The following is a 24449-nucleotide window of genomic DNA, read 5'->3' on the forward strand; positions in this document are numbered from 1 at the left end:
ATGGGCCTATTGCTGCCTCGGGCACCTTATAATCGTTCTACTGTGAGTCTAGATTATCGAATCGGACGCAAAACTGATAGTTAATTTAATGTTCAGGGCATCCTAATGACGATGTAACACTCAAATTGCGTCCCGATTCAGTACATCGTCCTCCAACCGACTTGTCTCCATGGGTCTATTGCTGCCCCGGGCACCTTATGGTCGTTCTCCTGTGAGTCTAGATTATCGAATCGGACGCAAAACTGATAGTTAATTCTATCGTTCAGGGCCTCCTAATGACGATGGAACACGCAAATTGCGTCCCGATTCAATACATCGTCCTCCAGCCGACTTATCTCCATGGGTCTATTGCTGCCTCGGGCACCTTATGCTCGTTCTCCTGTGAGTCTAGATTATCGAATCGGACGCAAATCTGATAGATAATTGTAACGTTCAGGGCCATATAATGTCGGTGGAACACTCAAATGGCGTCCCGATTCAATACATCGTCCTCCAGCCGACTTATTTCGATGGGTCTATTGCTGCCTCGGGCACCTTATGGTCGTTCTCCTGTGAGTCTAGATTATCGAATCGGACGCAAAACTGATAGTTAATTGTACCGTTCAGAGCCTCATAATAACGATGGAACACTCAAATTGCGTCGAGATTCAATACATCGTCCTCCAGCCGACATGTCTCCATGGGTCTATTGCTGCCTCGGGCACCTTATGGTCGTTCTCCTGTGAGTCTAGATTTTAGAATCGGACGCAAAACTGATAGTTAATTGTAACGTTCAGGGCCTACTAATGACGATGGAACACTCAAATTGCGTCCCGATTCAATACATCATCCTCCAGCCGACTTATCTCCATGGGTCTGTTGCTGCCTCGGACACCTTATGGTCGTTCTCCTGTGAGTCCAGATTATCGAATCGGACGCAAAACTGATAGTTAATTTAACGTTCAGGGCATCCTAATGACGATGGAAAACTCAAATTGCGTCGAGATTTACTACATCGTCCTCCAGCCGACTTGTCTCAATGGGTCTATTGCTGCCTCGGGCACCTAATGGTCGTTCTCCGGTGAGTCAACATTATCGAATCGGATGCAAAACTGATAGTTAATTGTACCGTTCAGGGCCCCCTAATGACGATGGAACAACCAAATTGCGTCCCGATTCAATACATCGTCCTCCAGCCGACTTATCTCCATGGGTCTATTGCTGCCTCGGGCACATTATTTTCGTTCTCCTGTGAGGCTAGGTTATCGAATCGGACGTAAAACTGATAGTTAATTGTAACGTTCAGGGCCTCCTAATGACGATGGTACACTCAAATTGCGTCCCAATTTAATACATCGTCCTCCAGCCGAATTATCTCCATGGGTCTATTGCTGCCTCGGGCACCTTATGGTCGTTCTCCTGTGAGTCTAGATTATCGAATCGGACGCAAAACTGATAGTTAATTGTAACGTTCAGGGCCTCCTAATGACAATGGAACACTCAAATTGCTTCGCGATTTAATATATCGTCCTCCAGCCGACTTGTCTTCATGGGTCTATTGCTGCTCGGGCACCTTATGATCGTTCTCCTGTGAGTCTAGAGTATGGAATCGGACTCTCAAACTGATAGTTAATTGTAACGTTCACTGCCTCCTAATGACGATGGAACATTCAAATTGCGTCCCGAATCAATACATCGTCCTCCAGCCGACTTATCTCCATGGGTCAATTGCTGCCTCGGGCACCTTATGGTCGTTCTCCTGTGAGTCTAGATTATCGAATCGGACGCAAAACTGATTGTTAACTGTAACGTTCAGGGCCTCCTAATGACGATGGAACACTCAAATTGCGTCCCGATTCAATACATCATCCTCCAGCCGACGTGTCTCCATGGGTCTATTTCTGCCTCGGGCACCTTATGGTCGTTCTCCTGTGAGTCTAGATTTTCGACTCGGACGCAAAACTGATAGTTAATTGAAACGTTCAGGGCCTTCTAATGACGATGGAACACCCAAATTGCGTCACGATTCAATATATCGTCCTCCAACCGACATGTGTCAATGGGTTTATTGCTGCCTCGGGCACCATAGGGTCGTTCTCCTGTGAGACTAGAATATCGAATCGGACGCTAAACTGATTGTTAATTGTAACGTTCAGGGCCTCCTAATGACGATGGAACACTCATATTGCGTCGAGATTCAATACATTGTCCTCCAGCCGCCGTGTCTCCATGGGTCTATTGCTGCCACGGGCACCTTATGGTCGTTCTCCTGTGAGTCTAGATTATAGAATCGGACGCAAAACTAATATATAATTGTAACGTTCAGGGCCTCCTAATGACGATGGAACACTCAAATTGCGTCCCAATTCAATACATCGTCCTCCAGCCGAATTATCTCCATTGGTCTGTTGCTGCCTCGGGCACCTTATTGTCGTTCTCCTGTGAGTCTAGATTATCGAATCGGACGCAAAACTGATAGTTAATGGTAACTTTAAGGGCCTCCTAATGACGATGGAAAATTCAAATTGCGTCGAGATTCAATACATCGTCCTCCAGCCGACTTGTCTCAATGGGTCTATTGCTGCCTCGGGCACCTTATGGTCGTTCTCCTGTGACTCAAGATTATCGAATCGGATGCAAAACTGATAGTTAATTGTACCGTTCAGGGCCTCCTAATGACGATGGAACACTCAAATTGCGTCCCGATTCAATACATCGTCCTCCAGCCGACTTATCTCCATGGGTCTATTGCTGCCTCGGGCACCTTATGTTCGTTCTCCTGTGAGGCTAGGTTATGGAATCGGACGTAAAACTGATAGTTAATTGTAACGTTCAGGGCCTCCTAATCACGATGGAACACTCAAATTGCGTCCCAAATTAATACGTCGTCCTCCAGCCGACTTATTCGATGGGTCTATTGCTGCCTCGGGCACGTTATGATCGTTCTCCTGTGAGTCTAGATTATCGAATCGAACGCAAAACTGATATTCAATTGTAACGTTCAGGGCCTCCTAATGACGATGGAACATTAAAATTGCGTCCCAATTTAATACATCGTCCTCCAGCCGACTTATCTCCATGGGCCTATTGCTGCCTCGGGCACCTTATAATCGTTCTCCTGTGAGTCTAGATTATCGAATCGGACGCAAATCTGATAGATAATTGTAACGTTCAGTGCCATATAATGTCGATGGAACACTCAAATTGCGTCCCGATTCAATACATCGTCCTCCAGGCGACTTATTTCGATGGGTCTATTGCTGCCTCAGGCACCTTATGGTCGTACTCCTGTGAGTCTAGATTATCGAATCGGACGTAAAACTGATAGTTAATTGTACCGTTCAGGGCCTCCTAATAACGATGGAACACTCAAATTGAGTCGAGATTCAATACATCGTCCTCCAGCCGAAGTGTCTCCATGGGTCTATTGCTGCCTCGGGCACCTTATGGTCGTTCTCCTGTGAGTCTAGATTATAGATTCGGACGCAAAACTGATAGTTAATTGTAACGTTCAGGGCCACCTAATGACGATGGAAAACCCAAATTGCGTCGAGATTTAATACATCGTCCTCCAGCCGACTTGTCTCCATGGGTCTATTGCTGCCCCGGGCTCCAAATGATCGTTCTCCAGTGAGTCAAGATTATCGAATCGGATGCAAAACTGATAGTTAATTGTACCGTTCAGGGCCTCCTAATGACGATGGAACACTCAAATTGCGTCCCGATTCAATACATCGTCCTCCAGCCGACTTATCTCCATGGGTCTATTGCTGCCTCGGGCACATTATGGTCGTTCTCCTGTGAGTCGATATTATCGAATCGGATACAAAAGTGATAGTTAATTGTACTGTTCAGCGCCTCCTAATAATTATGGAACACTCAAATTGCGTCCCAATTCAATACATCGTCCACCAGCCGACTTATCTCCATGGGTCTATTGCTGCCTCGGGCACCTTATGTTCGTTCTCCTGTGAGGCTAGGTTATGGAATCGGACGTAAAACTGATAGTTAATTGTAACGTTCAGGGCCTCCTAATGACGATGGAACACTCAAATTGCGTCCCAAATTAATACGTCGTCCTCCAGCCGACTTATTCGATGGGTCTATTGCTGCCTCGGGCACGTTATGGTCGTTCTCCTGTGAGTCTAGATTGTCGAATCGGACGCAAAACTGATAGTTAATTGTAACGTTCAGGGCCTCCTAATGACGATGGAACACTCAAATTGCGTCCCGATTCAATACATCGTCCTCCAGCCGACTTATCTCCATGGGTCTATTGCTGCCTCGGGCACCTTATGTTCGTTCTCCTGTGAGTCTAGATTATCGAATCGGACGCAAATCTGATAGATAATTGTAACGTTCTGGGCCATATAATGTCGATTGAACACTCAAATTGCGTCCCGATTCAATACATCGTCCTCCAGCCGACTTATTTCGATGGGTCTATTGCTGCCTCGGGCACCTTATGGTCGTTCTCCTGTCAGTCTAGATTATCGAATCGGACGCAAAACTGATAGTTAATTGTACCGTTCATGGCCTCCTAAAAACGATGGAACACTCAAATTGCGCCGAGATTCAATACATCGTCCCCCAGCCGACGTGTCTCCATGGGTCTATTGCTGCCTCGGGCACCTTATGGTCGTTCTCCTGTGAGTCTAGATTATAGAATCGGATGCAAAACTGATAGTTAATTGTAACGTTCAGGGCCTACTAATGACGATGGAACACTCAAATTGCGTCCCGATTCTATACATCGTCCTCCATGGGTCTGTTGCTGCCTCGGACACCTTATGGTCGTTCTCCTGTAAGTCCAGATTATCGAATCGGACGCAAAACTGATAGTTAATTGTAACGTTCAGGGCCACCTAATGACGATGGAAAACTCAAATTGCGTCGAGATTTAATACATCGTCCTCCAGCCGACTTGTCTCCATGGGTCTATTGCTGCCTCGGGCACCTGATGGTCGTTCCCCAGTGAGTCAAGATTATCGAATCGGATGCAAAACTGATAGTTAATTGTTCCGTTCAGGGCCTCCTAATGACGATGGAACACTCAAATTGCGTCCCGATTCAATACATCGTCCTCCAGCCGACTTATCTCCATGGGTCTATTGCTGCCTCGAGCACCTTATTTTCGTTCTCCTGTGAGGCTAGGTTATCGAATCGGACGTAAAACTGATAGTTAATTGTAACGTTCAGGGCCTCCTAATGACGATGGAACACTCAAATTGCGTCCCAATTTTATACATCGTATTCCAGCCGACTTATCTCCATGGGTCTATTGCTGCCTCGGTCACCTTATGGTCGTTCTCCTGTGAGTCTAGATTATCGAATCCGACGCAAAACTGATAGTTAATTGTAACGTTCAGGGCCTCCTAATGACGATGGAACACTCAAATTGCTTCGAGATTCAATATATCGTACTCCAGCCAACTTGTCTTCATGGGTCTATTGCTGCTCTGGCGCCTTATGATCGTTCTCCTGTGAGGCTAGGTTATCGAATCGGACGTAAAACTAATAGTTAATTGTAACTTTCAGGGCCTCCTAATGACGATGGAACACTCAAATTGCGTCCCAATTTAATACATCGTCCTCCAGCCGACTTACCTCCATGGGTCTATTGCTGCGTCGGGCACCTTATGTCGTTCTCCTGTGAGTCTAGATTATCGAATCGGACTCGAAACTGATAGTTATTTGTAACGTTCAGGGCCGCCTACTGACGATGGAACACTCAAATTGCGTCGAGATTCAATACGTCGTCCTCCAGACGACTTGTCTCCATGGATCTATTGCTGCCTCGGGCACATTGTGGTCGTTCTCCTGAGAGTCAAGATTATCGAATCTGACACGAAACTGATAGTTATTTGTAACGTTCAGGGCCGCCTAATGACGATGGAACACTCAAATTGCGTCGAGATTCAATACATCGTCCTCCAGCCGACTTATCTCCATGGGTCTATTGCTGCCTCGAGCACCTTATGGTCGTTCTCCAGTGAGTCTAGATTATCGAATCGGACGCAAAACTGATAGTTAATTGCAACGTTCAGGGCCTCCTAATGACGATGGAACACTCAAATTGCGTCCCGATTCTATACATCGTCCTCCAGCCGACTTATCTCCATGGGTCTATTGCTGCCTCGAGCACCTTATGGTCGTTCTCCAGTGAGTCTAGATTATCGAATCGGACGCAAAACTGATAGTTAATTGTAACGTTCAGGGCCTCCTAATGACGATGGAACACCGAGATTGCGTCGAGATTGAATACATCGTCCTCCAGACGACTTGTCTCCATGGATCTATTGCTGCCTCGGGCACATTGTGGTCGTTCTCCTGAGAGTCAAGATTATCGAATCTGACACGAAACTGATAGTTATTTGTAACGTTCAGGGCCGCCTAATGACGATGGAACACTCAAATTGCGTCGAGATTCAATACATCGTCCTCCAGCCGACTTATCTCCATGGGTCTATTGCTGCCTCGGGCACCTTATGTTCGTTCTCCTGTGAGTCTAGATTATCGAATCGGACGCGAAACTGATAGTTATTTGTAACGTTCAGGGCCGCCTACTGACGATGGAACACTCAAATTGCGTCGAGATTCAATACGTCGTCCTCCAGCCGACTTATCTCCATGGGTCTATTGCTGCCTCGGGCACCTTATGTTCGTTCTCCTGTGAGTCTAGATTATCGAATCGGACGCAAAAATGATAGTTAATTGTAACGTTCAGGGCCTCCTAATAACGATGGAACACTCAAATTGCGTCGAGATTCAATACATCTTCCTCCAGCCGATTTGTCTCCATTGGTCTATTGCTGCCTCGGGCACCTTATGGTCGTTCTCCTGTGAGTCAAGATTATCGAATCGGACGCATAACTGATAGTTAATTGTAACTTTCAGGGCCTCCTAATGATGATGGAACACTCATATTGCGTCCCGATTCAATACATCGTCCTCCAGCCGACTTATCTCCATGGGTCTATTGCTCCCTCGGGCACCTTATGTTCGTTCTCCTGTGAGTCTAGATTATCGAATCGGACGCAAAACTGATAGTTAATTGTAACGTTCAGGGCCTCCTAATGACGATGGAACACGCAAATTGTGTCACAACTTAATACATCGTCCTCCAGCCGACTTATCTCCACGGGTCTATTGCCGCCTCGGGTACCTTATGTTCGTTCTCCTGTGAGTCTAGATTATCGAATCGGACGCAAAACTGATAGTTAATTGTAACGTTCAGGGCATCCTAATGACGATGGAACACTCAAATTGCGTCCAGATTCAATACATCGTCCTCCAGCCGACTTGTCTCCATGGGTCTATTGCTGCCTCGGGCACCTTATGGTCGTTCTCCTGTGAGTCAAGATTATCGAATCGGACGCAAAACTGATAGTTAATTGTAACGTTCAGGGCCTCCTAATGACGATGGAACACTCATATTGCGTCCCGATTCAATACATCGTCCTCCAGCCGACTTATCTCCATGGGTCTATAGCTGCCTCGGCCACATTATGATCCCTCTCCTGTGAGTCTAGATTATCGAATGGGACGCAAAACTGATAATTAATTGTAACGTTCAGGGCCTCCTAATGACGATGGAACACTCAAATTGCGTCCCGATTCAATACATCATCCTCCAGCCGACGTGTCTCCATGGGTCTATTGCTGCCTCGGGCACCTTATGGTCGTTCTCCTGTGAGTCTAGATTATCGAATCGGACGCAAAACTGATAGTTAATTGTAACGTTCATTGCCACTAATTACGATGGGACACTCAATTTGCGTCCCGATTCAATACATCGTCCACCGGCCGACTTATCTCCATGGGTCTATTGCTGCCTAGGGCACCTTATGGTCGTTCTCCTGTATGTCTAGATTATCGAATCGGACGCAAAACTGATAGTTAATTGTAACGTTCAGGGCCTCCTAATGACGATGGGACACTCAAATTGCGTCGAGATTCAATACATCGTCCTCCAGCCGACTTGTCTCCATGGGTCTATTGCTGCCTCGGGCACCTTATGGTCGTTCTCCTGTGAGTCAAGATTATCGAATCGGACGCAAAACTGATAGTTAATTGTAACGTTCAGGGCCTCCTAATGACGATGGAACACTCAAATTGCGTCCCAATTTAATACATCGTCCTCCAGCCGACTTAACTCCATGGGTCTATTGCTGCCTCGGGTACCTTATGTTCGTTCTCCTGTGAGTCTAGATTATCGAATCGGACGCAAAACTGATAGTTAATTGTAACGTTCAGGGCATCCTAATGACGATGGAACACTCACATTGCGTCCCGATTCAATACATCGTCCCCCAGCCGACGTGTCTCGATAGGTCTATTGCTGCCTCAGGCACCTTATGGTCGTTCTCCTGTGAGTCTAGATTATAGAATCTGACGCAAAACTGATAGTTAATTGTAACGTTCAGGGCCTCCTAATGACGATGGAACACCCAAATTGCGTCCCGATTCTATACGTCGTCCTCCAAGCGACTTGTCTCAATGGGTCTATTGCTGCCTCGGGCACCTTATGGTCGTTCTCCTGTGAGTCTAGGTTATCGAATCGGACGCAAAACTGATAGTTAATTGTAACGTTCAGGGCCTCCTAATGACAATGGAACACTCAAATGGCGTCCTGATTCAATACATCGTCCTCCAGCTGACTTATCTCCATGGGTCTATTGCTGCCTCGGGCACCTTATGGTCGTTCTCCTGTGAGTGTAGATTATCGAATCGGACGCAAAACTGATAGTTAGTTGTACCGTTCAGGGCCTCCTAATGATGATGGAAGACTCAAATTGCGTCGAGATTCAATACATCGTCCTTCAGCCGACTTGTCTCCATGGGTCTATTGCTGCCTCGGGCACTTTATGGTCGTTCTCCTGTGAGTCTAGATTATCGAATCGGACGCAAAACTGATAGTTAATTGTAACGTTCAGGGCCTCCTAATGACGATGGAACACTCAAATTGCGTCCCGATTCAATACATCGTCCACCAGCCGACGTGTCTCCATGGGTCTATTGCTTCCTCGGGCACTTTATGGTCGTTCTCCTGTGAGTCTAGGTTATCGAATCGGACGCAAAACTGATAGTTAATTGTAACGTTCAGAGCCTCCTAATGACGATGGAACATTCATATTGCGTCCCGATTCAATACATCGTCCTCCAGCCGACTTATCTCCATGGGTCTATTGCTGCCTCGGGCACCTTATGTTCGTTCTCCTGTGAGTCTAGATTATCGAATCGGACGCAAAACTGATAGTTAATTGTAACGTTCAGGGCCTCCTAATGACGATGGAACACTCAAATTGCGTCCCAAATTAATACATCGTCCTCCAGCCGACTTATCTCCATGGGTCTATTGCTGCCTCGGGTACCTAATGTTCGTTCTCCTGTGAGTCTAGATTATCGAATCGGACGCAAAACTGATAGTTAATTGTAACGTTCAGGGCATCCTAATGACGATGGAACACTCAAATTGCGTCCCGATTCAATACATCGTCCCCCAGCCGACGTGTCTCGATAGGTCTATTGCTGCCTCGGGCACCTTATGGTCGTTCTCCTGTGAGTCTAGATTATAGAATCTGACGCAAAACTGATAGTTAATTGTAACGTTCAGGGCCTCCTAATGACGATGGAACACCCAAATTGCGTCCCGATTCTATACGTCGTCCTCCGAGCGACTTGTCTCAATGGGTCTATTGCTGCCTCGGGCACCTTATGGTCGTTCTCCTGTGAGTCTAGGTTATCGAATCGGACGCAAAAGTGATAGTTAATTGTAACATTCATGGCCTCCTAATGACGATGGAACACTCAAATTTCGTCGAGATTCAATATATCGTCCTCCAGCCGACTTGTCTTCATGGGTCTATTGCTGCCTCGGGCACTTTATGGTCGTTCTCCTGTGAGTCTAGATTATCGAATCGGACGCAAAACTGATAGTTAACTGTAACGTTCAGGGCCTCCTAAAGACGATGGAACACTCAAATTGCGTCCCGATTCAATATATCGTCCTCCAGCCGACTTATCTCCATGGGTCTATTGCTGCATCGGGCACCTTATGTTCGTTCTCTTGTGAGTCTAAATTATCGAATCGGACGCAAAACTGATAGATAATTGTAATGTTCAGGACCTCCAAATGTCGATGGTGCACTCAAATTGCGTCCCGATTCTATACGTCGTCCTCCAAGCGACTTGTCCCAATGGGTCTATTGCTGCCTCGGGCACCTTATGGTCGTTCTCCTGTGAGTCTAGGTTATCGAATCGGACGCAAAAGTGATAGTTAATTGTAACGTTCATGGCCTCCTAATGACGATGGAACACTCAAATTTCGTCGAGATTCAATATATCGTCCTCCAGCCGACTTATCCCCATGGGTCTATTGCTGCCTCGAGCACCTTATGGTCGTTCTCCAGTGAGTCTAGATTATCGAATCGGACGCAAAACTGATAGTTAATTGTAACGTTCAGGGCCTCCTAATGACGATGGAACACCGAAATTGCGTCGAGATTGAATACATCGTCCTCCAGACGACTTGTCTCCATGGATCTATTGCTGCCTCGGGCACATTGTGGTCGTTCTCCTGAGAGTCAAGATTATCGAATCGGACACGAAACTGATAGTTATTTGTAACGTTCAGGGCCGCCTAATGACGATGGAACACTCAAATTGCGTCGAGATTCAATACATCGTCCTCCAGCCGACTTATCTCCATGGGTCTATTGCTGCCTCGGGCACCTTATGTTCGTTGTCCTGTGAGTCTAGATTATCGAATCGGACGCAAAACTGATAGTTAATTGTAACGTTCAGGGCCTCCTAATGACGATGGAACACTCAAATTGCGTCGAGATTCAATACATCTTCCTCCAGCCGACTTGTCTCCATGGGTCTATTGCTGCCTCGGGCACCTTATGGTCGTTCTCCTGTGAGTCAAGATTATCGAATCGGACGCAAAACTGATAGTTAATTGTAACGTTCAGGGCCCCCTAATGATGTTGGAACACTCATATTGCGTCCCGATTCAATACATCGTCCTCCAGCCGACTTATCTCCATGGGTCTATTGCTGCCTCGGGCACCTTATGTTCGTTCTCCTGTGAGTCTAGATTATCGAATCGGACGCAAAACTGATAGTTAATTGTAACGTTCAGGGCCTCCTAATGACGATGGAACACTCAAATTGTGTCCCAATTTAATACATCGTCTTCCAGCCGACTTATCTCCACGGGTCTATTGCCGCCTCGGGTACCTTATGTTCGTTCTCCTGTGAGTCTAGATTATCGAATCGGACGCAAAACTGATAGTTAATTGTAACGTTCAGGGCATCCTAATGACGATGGAACACTCAAATTGCGTCCAGATTCAATACATCGTCCTCCAGCCGACTTGTCTCCATGGGTCTATTGCTGCCTCGGACACCTTATGGTCGTTCTCCTGTGAGTCCAGATTATCGAATCGGACGCAAAACTGATAGTTAATTTAACGTTCAGGGCATCCTAATGACGATGGAAAACTCAAATTGCGTCGAGATTTACTACATCGTCCTCCAGCCGACTTGTCTCAATGGGTCTATTGCTGCCTCGGGCACCTAATGGTCGTTCTCCAGTGAGTCAAGATTATCGAATCGGACGCAAAACTGATAGTTAATTGTACCGTTCAGGGCCCCCTAATGACGATGGAACAACCAAATTGCGTCCCGATTCAATACATCGTCCTCCAGCCGACTTATCTCCATGGGTCTATTGCAGCCTCGGGCACATTATTTTCGTTCTCCTGTGAGGCTAGGTTATCGAATCGGACGTAAAACGGACAGTTAATTGTAACGTTCAGGGCCTCCTAATGAAGATGGTACACTCAAATTGCGTCCCAATTTAATACATCGTCCTCCAGCCGAATTATCTCCATGGGTCTATTGCTGCCTCGGGCACCTTATGGTCGTTCTCCTGTGAGTCTAGATTATCGAATCGGACGCAAAACTGATAGTTAATTGTAAAGTTCAGGGCCTCCTAATGACAATGGAACACTCAAATTGCTTCGAGATTCAATATATCGTCCTCCAGCCGACTTGTCTTCATGGGTCTATTGCTGCTCGGGCACCTTATGTTCGTTCTCCTGTGAGTCTAGAGTATGGAATCGGACTCTCAAACTGATAGTTAATTGAAACATTCAGGGCCTTCTAATGACGATGGAACACCCAAATTGCGTCCCGATTCAATATATCGTCCTCCAACCGACATGTGTCCATGGGTTTATTGCTGCCTCGGGCACCATAGGGTCGTTCTCCTGTGAGACTAGATTATCGAATCGGACGCTAAACTGATTGTTAATTGTAACGTTCAGGGCCTCCTAATGACGATGGAACACTCAAATTGCGTCCCGATTCAATTCATCGTCCTCCAGCCGACTTGTCTCCATGGGTCTATTGCTGCCTCGGGCACCTTATGGTCGTTCTCCTGTGAGTCTAGATTATCGAATCGGACGCAAAACTGATAGTTAATTGTAACGTTCAGGGCCTCGTAATGACGGTGGAACACTCAAATTGCGTCCCGATTCAATACATCGTCCTCCAGCCGACTTATCTCCATGGGTCCATTTCTGCCTCGGGCACCTTATGGTCGTTCTCCTGTGAGTCTAGATTTTCGAATCGGACACAAATCTGATAGTTAATTGTAACGTTTAGGGCCTCCTAATGACGATGGGACACTCATATTGCGTCGAGATTCAATACATTGTCCTCCAGCCGCCGTGTCTCCATGGGTCTATTGCTGCCACGGGCACCTTATGGTCGTTCTCCTGTGAGTCTAGATTATAGAATCGGACGCAAAACTAATTTATAATTGTAACGTTCAGGGCCTCCTAATGACGATGGAACACTCAAATTGCGTCCCAATTCAATACATCGTCCTCCAGCCGACTTATCTCCATTGGTCTGTTGCTGCCTCGGGCACCTTATTGTCGTTCTCCTGTGAGTCTAGATTATCGAATCGGACGCAAAACTGATAGTTAATGGTAACTTTAAGGGCCTGCTAATGACGATGGAAAATTCAAATTGCGTCGAGATTCAATACATCGTCCTCCAGCCGACTTGTCTCAATGGGTCTATTGCTGCCTCGGGCACCTTATGGTCGTTCTCCTGTGACTCAAGATTATCGAATCGGATGCAAAACTGATAGTTAATTGTACCGTTCAGGGCCTCCTAATGACGATGGAACACTCAAATTGCGTCCCGATTCAATACATCGTCCTCCAGCCGACTTATCTCCATGGGTCTATTGCTGCCTCGGGCACCTTATGTTCGTTCTCCTGTGAGGCTAGGTTATGGAATCGGACGTAAAACTGATAGTTAATTGTAACGTTCAGGGCCTCCTAATCACGATGGAACACTCAAATTGCGTCCCAAATTAATACGTCGTCCTCCAGCCGACTTATTCGATGGGTCTATTGCTGCCTCGGGCACGTTATGATCGTTCTCCTGTGAGTCTAGATTATCGAATCGAACGCAAAACTGATATTCAATTGTAACGTTCAGGGCCTCCTAATGACGATGGAACATTAAAATTGCGTCCCAATTTAATACATCGTCCTCCAGCCGACTTATCTCCATGGGCCTATTGCTGCCTCGGGCACCTTATAATCGTTCTCCTGTGAGTCTAGATTATCGAATCGGACGCAAAACTGATAGTTAATTGTAACGTTCAGGGCCTCCTAATGACGATGGAACACCGAGATTGCGTCGAGATTGAATACATCGTCCTCCAGACGACTTGTCTCCATGGATCTATTGCTGCCTCGGGCACATTGTGGTCGTTCTCCTGAGAGTCAAGATTATTGAATCTGACACGAAACTGATAGTTATTTGTAACGTTCAGGGCCGCCTAATGACGATGGAACACTCAAATTGCGTCGAGATTCAATACATCGTCCTCCAGCCGACTTATCTCCATGGGTCTATTGCTGCCTCGGGCACCTTATGTTCGTTCTCCTGTGAGTCTAGATTATCGAATCGGACGCGAAACTGATAGTTATTTGTAACGTTCAGGGCCGCCTACTGACGATGGAACACTCAAATTGCGTCGAGATTCAATACGTCGTCCTCCAGCCGACTTATCTCCATGGGTCTATTGCTGCCTAGGGCACCTTATGTTCGTTCTCCTGTGAGTCTAGATTATCGAATCGGACGCAAAAATGATAGTTAATTGTAACGTTCAGGGCCTCCTAATAACGATGGAACACTCAAATTGCGTCGAGATTCAATACATCTTCCTCCAGCCGATTTGTCTCCATTGGTCTATTGCTGCCTCGGGCACCTTATGGTCGTTCTCCTGTGAGTCAAGATTATCGAATCGGACGCATAACTGATAGTTAATTGTAACTTTCAGGGCCTCCTAATGATGATGGAACACTCATATTGCGTCCCGATTCAATACATCGTCCTCCAGCCGACTTATCTCCATGGGTCTATTGCTCCCTCGGGCACCTTATGTTCGTTCTCCTGTGAGTCTAGATTATCGAATCGGACGCAAAACTGATAGTTAATTGTAACGTTCAGGGCCTCCTAATGACGATGGAACACGCAAATTGTGTCACAACTTAATACATCGTCCTCCAGCCGACTTATCTCCACGGGTCTATTGCCGCCTCGGGTACCTTATGTTCGTTCTCCTGTGAGTCTAGATTATCGAATCGGACGCAAAACTGATAGTTAATTGTAACGTTCAGGGCATCCTAATGACGATGGAACACTCAAATTGCGTCCAGATTCAATACATCGTCCTCCAGCCGACTTGTCTCCATGGGTCTATTGCTGCCTCGGGCACCTTATGGTCGTTCTCCTGTGAGTCAAGATTATCGAATCGGACGCAAAACTGATAGTTAATTGTAACGTTCAGGGCCTCCTAATGACGATGGAACACTCATATTGCGTCCCGATTCAATACATCGTCCTCCAGCCGACTTATCTCCATGGGTCTATAGCTGCCTCGGCCACATTATGATCGCTCTCCTGTGAGTCTAGATTATCGAATGGGACGCAAAACTGATAATTAATTGTAACGTTCAGGGCCTCCTAATGACGATGGAACACTCAAATTGCGTCCCGATTCAATACATCATCCTCCAGCCGACGTGTCTCCATGGGTCTATTGCTGCCTCGGGCACCTTATGGTCGTTCTCCTGTGAGTCTAGATTATCGAATCGGACGCAAAACTGATAGTTAATTGTAACGTTCATTGCCACTAATTACGATGGGACACTCAATTTGCGTCCCGATTCAATACATCGTCCACCGGCCGACTTATCTCCATGGGTCTATTGCTGCCTAGGGCACCTTATGGTCGTTCTCCTGTATGTCTAGATTATCGAATCGGACGCAAAACTGATAGTTAATTGTAACGTTCAGGGCCTCCTAATGACGATGGGACACTCAAATTGCGTCGAGATTCAATACATCGTCCTCCAGCCGACTTGTCTCCATGGGTCTATTGCTGCCTCGGGCACCTTATGGTCGTTCTCCTGTGAGTCAAGATTATCGAATCGGACGCAAAACTGATAGTTAATTGTAACGTTCAGGGCCTCCTAATGACGATGGAACACTCAAATTGCGTCCCAATTTAATACATCGTCCTCCAGCCGACTTAACTCCATGGGTCTATTGCTGCCTCGGGTACCTTATGTTCGTTCTCCTGTGAGTCTAGATTATCGAATCGGACGCAAAACTGATAGTTAATTGTAACGTTCAGGGCATCCTAATGACGATGGAACACTCACATTGCGTCCCGATTCAATACATCGTCCCCCAGCCGACGTGTCTCGATAGGTCTATTGCTGCCTCAGGCACCTTATGGTCGTTCTCCTGTGAGTCTAGATTATAGAATCTGACGCAAAACTGATAGTTAATTGTAACGTTCAGGGCCTCCTAATGACGATGGAACACCCAAATTGCGTCCCGATTCTATACGTCGTCCTCCAAGCGACTTGTCTCAATGGGTCTATTGCTGCCTCGGGCACCTTATGGTCGTTCTCCTGTGAGTCTAGGTTATCGAATCGGACGCAAAACTGATAGTTAATTGTAACGTTCAGGGCCTCCTAATGACAATGGAACACTCAAATGGCGTCCTGATTCAATACATCGTCCTCCAGCTGACTTATCTCCATGGGTCTATTGCTGCCTCGGGCACCTTATGGTCGTTCTCCTGTGAGTGTAGATTATCGAATCGGACGCAAAACTGATAGTTAGTTGTACCGTTCAGGGCCTCCTAATGATGATGGAAGACTCAAATTGCGTCGAGATTCAATACATCGTCCTTCAGCCGACTTGTCTCCATGGGTCTATTGCTGCCTCGGGCACTTTATGGTCGTTCTCCTGTGAGTCTAGATTATCGAATCGGACGCAAAACTGATAGTTAATTGTAACGTTCAGGGCCTCCTAATGACGATGGAACACTCAAATTGCGTCCCGATTCAATACATCGTCCACCAGCCGACGTGTCTCCATGGGTCTATTGCTTCCTCGGGCACTTTATGGTCGTTCTCCTGTGAGTCTAGGTTATCGAATCGGACGCAAAACTGATAGTTAATTGTAACGTTCAGAGCCTCCTAATGACGATGGAACACTCATATTGCGTCCCGATTCAATACATCGTCCTCCAGCCGACTTATCTCCATGGGTCTATTGCTGCCGCGGGCACCTTATGTTCGTTCTCCTGTGAGTCTAGATTATCGAATCGGACGCAAAACTGATAGTTAATTGTAACGTTCAGGGCCTCCTAATGACGATGGAACACTCAAATTGCGTCCCAAATTAATACATCGTCCTCCAGCCGACTTATCTCCATGGGTCTATTGCTGCCTCGGGTACCTAATGTTCGTTCTCCTGTGAGTCTAGATTATCGAATCGGACGCAAAACTGATAGTTAATTGTAACGTTCAGGGCATCCTAATGACGATGGAACACTCAAATTGCGTCCCGATTCAATACATCGTCCCCCAGCCGACGTGTCTCGATAGGTCTATTGCTGCCTCGGGCACCTTATGGTCGTTCTCCTGTGAGTCTAGATTATAGAATCTGACGCAAAACTGATAGTTAATTGTAACGTTCAGGGCCTCCTAATGACGATGGAACACCCAAATTGCGTCCCGATTCTATACGTCGTCCTCCAAGCGACTTGTCTCAATGGGTCTATTGCTGCCTCGGGCACCTTATGGTCGTTCTCCTGTGAGTCTAGGTTATCGAATCGGACGCAAAAGTGATAGTTAATTGTAACGTTCATGGCCTCCTAATGACGATGGAACACTCAAATTTCGTCGAGATTCAATATATCGTCCTCCAGCCGACTTGTCTTCATGGGTCTATTGCTGCCTCGGGCACTTTATGGTCGTTCTCCTGTGAGTCTAGATTATCGAATCGGACGCAAAACTGATAGTTAACTGTAACGTTCAGGGCCTCCTAAAGACGATGGAACACTCAAATTGCGTCCCGATTCAATATATCGTCCTCCAGCCGACTTATCTCCATGGGTCTATTGCTGCATCGGGCACCTTATGTTCGTTCTCTTGTGAGTCTAGATTATCGAATCGGACGCAAAACTGATAGATAATTGTAATGTTCAGGACCTCCAAATGTCGATGGTGCACTCAAATTGCGTCCCGATTCTATACGTCGTCCTCCAAGCGACTTGTCTCAATGGGTCTATTGCTGCCTCGGGCACCTTATGGTCGTTCTCCTGTGAGTCTAGGTTATCGAATCGGACGCAAAAGTGATAGTTAATTGTAACGTTCATGGCCTCCTAATGACGATGGAACACTCAAATTTCGTCGAGATTCAATATATCGTCCTCCAGCCGACTTATCCCCATGGGTCTATTGCTGCCTCGAGCACCTTATGGTCGTTCTCCAGTGAGTCTAGATTATCGAATCGGACGCAAAACTGATAGTTAATTGTAACGTTCAGGGCCTCCTAATGACGATGGAACACCGAAATTGCGTCGAGATTGAATACATCGTCCTCCAGACGACTTGTCTCCATGGATCTATTGCTGCCTCGGGCACATTGTGGTCGTTCTCCTGAGAGTCAAGATTATCGAATCGGACACGAAACTGATAGTTATTTGTAACGTTCAGGGCCGCCTAATGACGATGGAACACTCAAATTGCGTCGAGATTCAATACATCGTCCTCCAGCCGACTTATCTCCATGGGTCTATTGCTGCCTCGGGCACCTTATGTTCGTTGTCCTGTGAGTCTAGATTATCGAATCGGACGCAAAACTGATAGTTAATTGTAACGTTCAGGGCCTCCTAATGACGATGGAACACTCAAATTGCGTCGAGATTCAATACATCTTCCTCCAGCCGACTTGTCTCCATGGGTCTATTGCTGCCTCGGGCACCTTATGGTCGTTCTCCTGTGAGTCAAGATTATCGAATCGGACGCAAAACTGATAGTTAATTGTAACGTTCAGGGCCCCCTAATGATGTTGGAACACTCATATTGCGTCCCGATTCAATACATCGTCCTCCAGCCGACTTATCTCCATGGGTCTATTGCTGCCTCGGGCACCTTATGTTCGTTCTCCTGTGAGTCTAGATTATCGAATCGGACGCAAAACTGATAGTTAATTGTAACGTTCAGGGCCTCCTAATGACGATGGAACACTCAAATTGTGTCCCAATTTAATACATCGTCTTCCAGCCGACTTATCTCCACGGGTCTATTGCCGCCTCGGGTACCTTATGTTCGTTCTCCTGTGAGTCTAGATTATCGAATCGGACGCAAAACTGATAGTTAATTGTAACGTTCAGGGCATCCTAATGACGATGGAACACTCAAATTGCGTCCAGATTCAATACATCGTCCTCCAGCCGACTTGTCTCCATGGGTCTATTGCTGCCTCGGGCACCTTATGGTCGTTCTCCTGTGAGTCCAGATTATCGAATCGGACGCAAAACTGATAGTTAATTTAACGTTCAGGGCATCCTAATGACGATGGAAAACTCAAATTGCGTCGAGATTTACTACATCGTCCTCCAGCCGACTTGTCTCAATGGGTCTATTGCTGCCTCGGGCACCTAATGGTCGTTCTCCAGTGAGTCAAGATTATCGAATCGGATGCAAAACTGATAGTTAATTGTACCGTTCAGGGCCCCCTAATGACGATGGAACAACCAAATTGCGTCCCGATTCAATACATCGTCCTCCAGCCGACTTATCTCCATGGGTCTATTGCAGCCTCGGGCACATTATTTTCGTTCTCCTGTGAGGCTAGGTTATCGAATCGGACGTAAAACGGACAGTTAATTGTAACGTTCAGGGCCTCCTAATGAAGATGGTACACTCAAATTGCGTCCCAATTTAATACATCGTCCTCCAGCCGAATTATCTCCATGGGTCTATTGCTGCCTCGGGCACCTTATGGTCGTTCTCCTGTGAGTCTAGATTATCGAATCGGACGCAAAACTGATAGTTAATTGTAAAGTTCAGGGCCTCCTAATGACAATGGAACACTCAAATTGCTTCGAGATTCAATATATCGTCCTCCAGCCGACTTGTCTTCATGGGTCTATTGCTGCTCGGGCACCTTATGTTCGTTCTCCTGTGAGTCTAGAGTATGGAATCGGACTCTCAAACTGATAGTTAATTGAAACGTTCAGGGCCTTCTAATGACGATGGAACACCCAAATTGCGTCCCGATTCAATATATCGTCCTCCAACCGACATGTGTCCATGGGTTTATTGCTGCCTCGGGCACCATAGGGTCGTTCTCCTGTGAGACTAGATTATCGAATCGGACGCTAAACTGATTGTTAATTGTAACGTTCAGGGCCTCCTAATGACGATGGAACACTCAAATTGCGTCCCGATTCAATTCATCGTCCTCCAGCCGACTTGTCTCCATGGGTCTATTGCTGCCTCGGGCACCTTATGGTCGTTCTCCTGTGAGTCTAGATTATCGAATCGGACGCAAAACTGATAGTTAATTGTAACGTTCAGGGCCTCGTAATGACGGTGGAACACTCAAATTGCGTCCCGATTCAATACATCGTCCTCCAGCCGACTTATCTCCATGGGTCCATTTCTGCCTCGGGCACCTTATGGTCGTTCTCCTGTGAGTCTAGATTTTCGAATCGGACACAAATCTGATAGTTAATTGTAACGTTTAGGGCCTCCTAATGACGATGGGACACTCATATTGCGTCGAGATTCAATACATTGTCCTCCAGCCGCCGTGTCTCCATGGGTCTATTGCTGCCACGGGCACCTTATGGTCGTTCTCCTGTGAGTCTAGATTATAGAATCGGACGCAAAACTAATATATAATTGTAACGTTCAGGGCCTCCTAATGACGATGGAACACTCAAATTGCGTCCCAATTCAATACATCGTCCTCCAGCCGACTTATCTCCATTGGTCTGTTGCTGCCTCGGGCACCTTATTGTCGTTCTCCTGTGAGTCTAGATTATCGAATCGGACGCAAAACTGATAGTTAATGGTAACTTTAAGGGCCTGCTAATGACGATGGAAAATTCAAATTGCGTCGAGATTCAATACATCGTCCTCCAGCCGACTTGTCTCAATGGGTCTATTGCTGCCTCGGGCACCTTATGGTCGTTCTCCTGTGACTCAAGATTATCGAATCGGATGCAAAACTGATAGTTAATTGTACCGTTCAGGGCCTCCTAATGACGATGGAACACTCAAATTGCGTCCCGATTCAATACATCGTCCTCCAGCCGACTTATCTCCATGGGTCTATTGCTGCCTCGGGCACCTTATGTTCGTTCTCCTGTGAGGCTAGGTTATGGAATCGGACGTAAAACTGATAGTTAATTGTAACGTTCAGGGCCTCCTAATCACGATGGAACACTCAAATTGAGTCGAGATTCAATACATCGTCCTCCAGCCGAAGTGTCTCCATGGGTCTATTGCTGCCTCGGGCACCTTATGGTCGTTCTCCTGTGAGTCTAGATTATAGATTCGGACGCAAAACTGATAGTTAATTGTAACGTTCAGGGCCACCTAATGACGATGGAAAACTCAAATTGCGTCGAGATTTAATACATCGTCCTCCAGCCGACTTGTCTCCATGGGTCTATTGCTGCCTCGGGCACCAAATGGTCGTTCTCCAGTGAGTCAAGATTATCGAATCGGATGCAAAACTGATAGTTAATTGTACCGTTCAGGGCCTCCTAATGACGATGGAACACTCAAATTGCGTCCCGATTCAATACATCGTCCTCCAGCCGACTTATCTCCATGGGTCTATTGCTGCCTCGGGCACATTGTGGTCATTCTCCTGTGAGTCGATATTATCGAATCGGATACAAAAGTGATAGTTAATTGTACTGTTCAGCGCCTCCTAATAATTATGGAACACTCAAATTGCGTCCCAATTCAATACATCGTCCTCCAGCCGACTTATCTCCATGGGTCTATTGCTGCCTCGTGCACCTTATGTTCGTTCTCCTGTGAAGCTAGGTTATGGAGTCGGACGTAAAACTGATAGTTAATTGTAACGTTCAGGGCCTCCTAATGACGATGGAACACTCAAATTGCGTCCCAAATTAATACGTCGTCCTCCAGCCGACTTATTCGATGGGTCTATTGCTGCCTCGGGCACGTTATGGTCGTTCTCCTGTGAGTCTAGATTGTCGAATCGGACGCAAAACTGAAAGTTAATTGTAACGTTCAGGGCCTCCTAATGACGATGGAACACTCAAATTGCGTCCCGATTCAATACATCGTCCTCCAGCCGACTTATCTCCATGGGTCTATTGCTGCCTCGGGCATCTTATGTTCGTTCTCCTGTGAGTCTAGATTATCGAATCGGACGCAAATCTGATAGATAATTGTAACGTTATGGGCCATATAATGTCGATGGAACACTCAAATTGCGTCCCGATTCAATACATCGTCCTCCAGCCGACTTATTTCGATGGGTCTATTGCTGCCTCGGGCACCTTATGGTCGTTCTCCTGTCAGTCTAGATTATCGAATCGGACGCAAAACTGATAGTTAATTGTACCGTTCAGGGCCTCCTAAAAACGATGGAACACTCAAATTGCGCCGAGATTCAATACATCGTCCCCCAGCCGACGTGTCTCCATGGGTCTATTGCTGCCTCTGGCACCTTATGGTCGTTCTCCTGTGAGTCTAGATTATAGAATCGGATGCAAAACTGATAGTTAATTGTAACGTTCAGGGCCTACTAATGACGATGGAACACTCAAATTGCGTCCCGATTCAATACATCGTCCTCCAGCCAGCTTATCTCCATGGGTCTGTTGCTGCCTCGGACACCTTATGGTCGTTCTCCTGTGAGTCCAGATTATCGAATCGGACGCAAAACTGATAGTTAATGGTAACGTTCAGGGCCACCTAATGACGATGGAAAACTCAAATTGCGTCGAGATTTAATACATCGTCCTCCAGCCGACTTGTCTCCATGGGTCTATTGCTGCCTCGGGCACTTAATGGTCGTTCCCCAGTGAGTCAAGATTATCGAATCGGATGCAAAACTGATAGTTAATTGTACCGTTCAGGGCCTCCCAATGACGATGGAACACTCAAATTGCGTCCCGATTCAATACATCGTCCTCCAGCCGACTTATCTCCATGGGTCTATTGCTGCCTCGGGCACCTTATTTTCGTTCTAATGTGAGGCTAGGTTATCGAATCGGACGTAAAACTGATAGTTAATTGTAACGTTCAGGGCCTCCTAATGACGATGGAACACTCAAATTGCGTCCCAATTTAATACATCGTATTCCAACCGACTTATCTCCATGGGTCTATTGCTGCCTCGGGCACCTTATGGTCGTTCTCCTGTGAGTCTAGATTATCGAATCCGACGCAAAACTGATAGTTAATTGTAACGTTCAGGGCCTCCTAATGACGATGGAACACTCAAAATGCTTCGAGATTCAATATATCGTAGTCCAGCCAACTTGTCTTCATGGGTCTATTGCTGCTCGGGCGCCTTATGATCGTTCTCCTGTGAGGCTAGGTTATCGAATCGGACGTAAAACTAATAGTTAATTGTAACTTTCAGGGCCTCCTAATGACGATGGAACACTCAAATTGCGTCCCAATTTAATACATCGTCCTCCAGCCGACTTATCTCCATGGGTCTATTGCTGCCTCGGGCACCTTATGTCGTTCTCCTGTGAGTCTAGATTATCGAATCGGACGCAAAACTGATAGTTAATTGTAACGTTCATGGCCTCCTAATGACGATGGAACACTCAAATTGCGTCGAGATTCAATATTTCGTCCTCCAGCCGACTTGTCTTGATCGAACTATTGATGCCTCGGGCACCTTATGACGGTTCTGCTGTGAGTCTAGATTATCGAATCGGACGCAAAACTGATAGTTAATTGTACCGTTCACTGCCTCCTAATGACGATGGAACACTCAAATTGCGTCCCGATTCAATACATCGTCCTCCAGCCGACTTATCTCCATGGGTCTATTGCTGCCTCGGGCACCTTATGTTCGATCTCTTGTGAGTCTAGATTATCGAATCGGACGCAAAACTGATAGATAATTGTATCGTTCAGGACCTCCAAATGTCGATGGAACACTCAAATTGCGTCCCGATTCAATACATCGTCCTTCAGCCGATTTACCTCCATGGGTCTATTGCTGCCCCGGGCACCTTATGGTCGTTCTCCTGTGAGTCTAGATTATCGAATCGGACGCAAAACTGATAGTTAATTCTATCGTTCAGGGCCTCCTAATGACCATGGAACACTCAAATTGCGGCGAGATTCAATACATCGTCCTCCAGCCGACGTGTCTCCATGGGTCTATTGCTGCCTCGGGCACCTTATGGTCGCTCTTCTGTGAGTCTAGATTATAGAATCGGACGCAATGTTGATAGTTAATTGCAACGTTCAGGGCCTCCTAATGAAGATGGAACTCTCAAGTTGCGTCCCGATTCAATACATCGTCCTCCAGCCAACTTATCTCCATGGGTCTATTGCTGCCGCGGCCACCTTATGGTCGTTCTCCTGTGAGTCTAGGTTATCGAATCGGACGCAAAACTGATACTTAATTCTATCGTTCAGGTCCTCCTAATGACCATGGAACACTCAAATTTCGTCGAGATTCAGTACATCGTCCTCCAGCCGACGTGTCTCCATGGGTCTATTGCTGCCTCGGGCACATTATGGTCGCTCTTCTGTGAGTCTAGATTATAGAATCGGACGCAATACTGATAGTTAATTGCAACGTTCAGGGCCTCCTAATGACGATGGAACACTCAAATTGCGTCCCGATTCCATACATCGTCCTCTAGCCGACTTATCTCCATGGGTCTATTGCTGCCTCATGCAACTTATGGTGGTTCTCCAGTGAGTCTAGATTATCGAATCGGACGCAAAACTGATAGTTAATTGTAACGTTCAGGGCCTTCTAATGACGATGGAACACCGAAAATGCGTCGAGATTGAATACATCGTCCTCCAGCCGACTTGTCT

The sequence above is a fragment of the Schistocerca cancellata genome, chromosome 2 (genome assembly GCF_023864275.1).
Source record: "Schistocerca cancellata isolate TAMUIC-IGC-003103 chromosome 2, iqSchCanc2.1, whole genome shotgun sequence".
In the NCBI taxonomy this organism is placed as follows: Eukaryota; Metazoa; Arthropoda; class Insecta; order Orthoptera; family Acrididae; genus Schistocerca; species Schistocerca cancellata.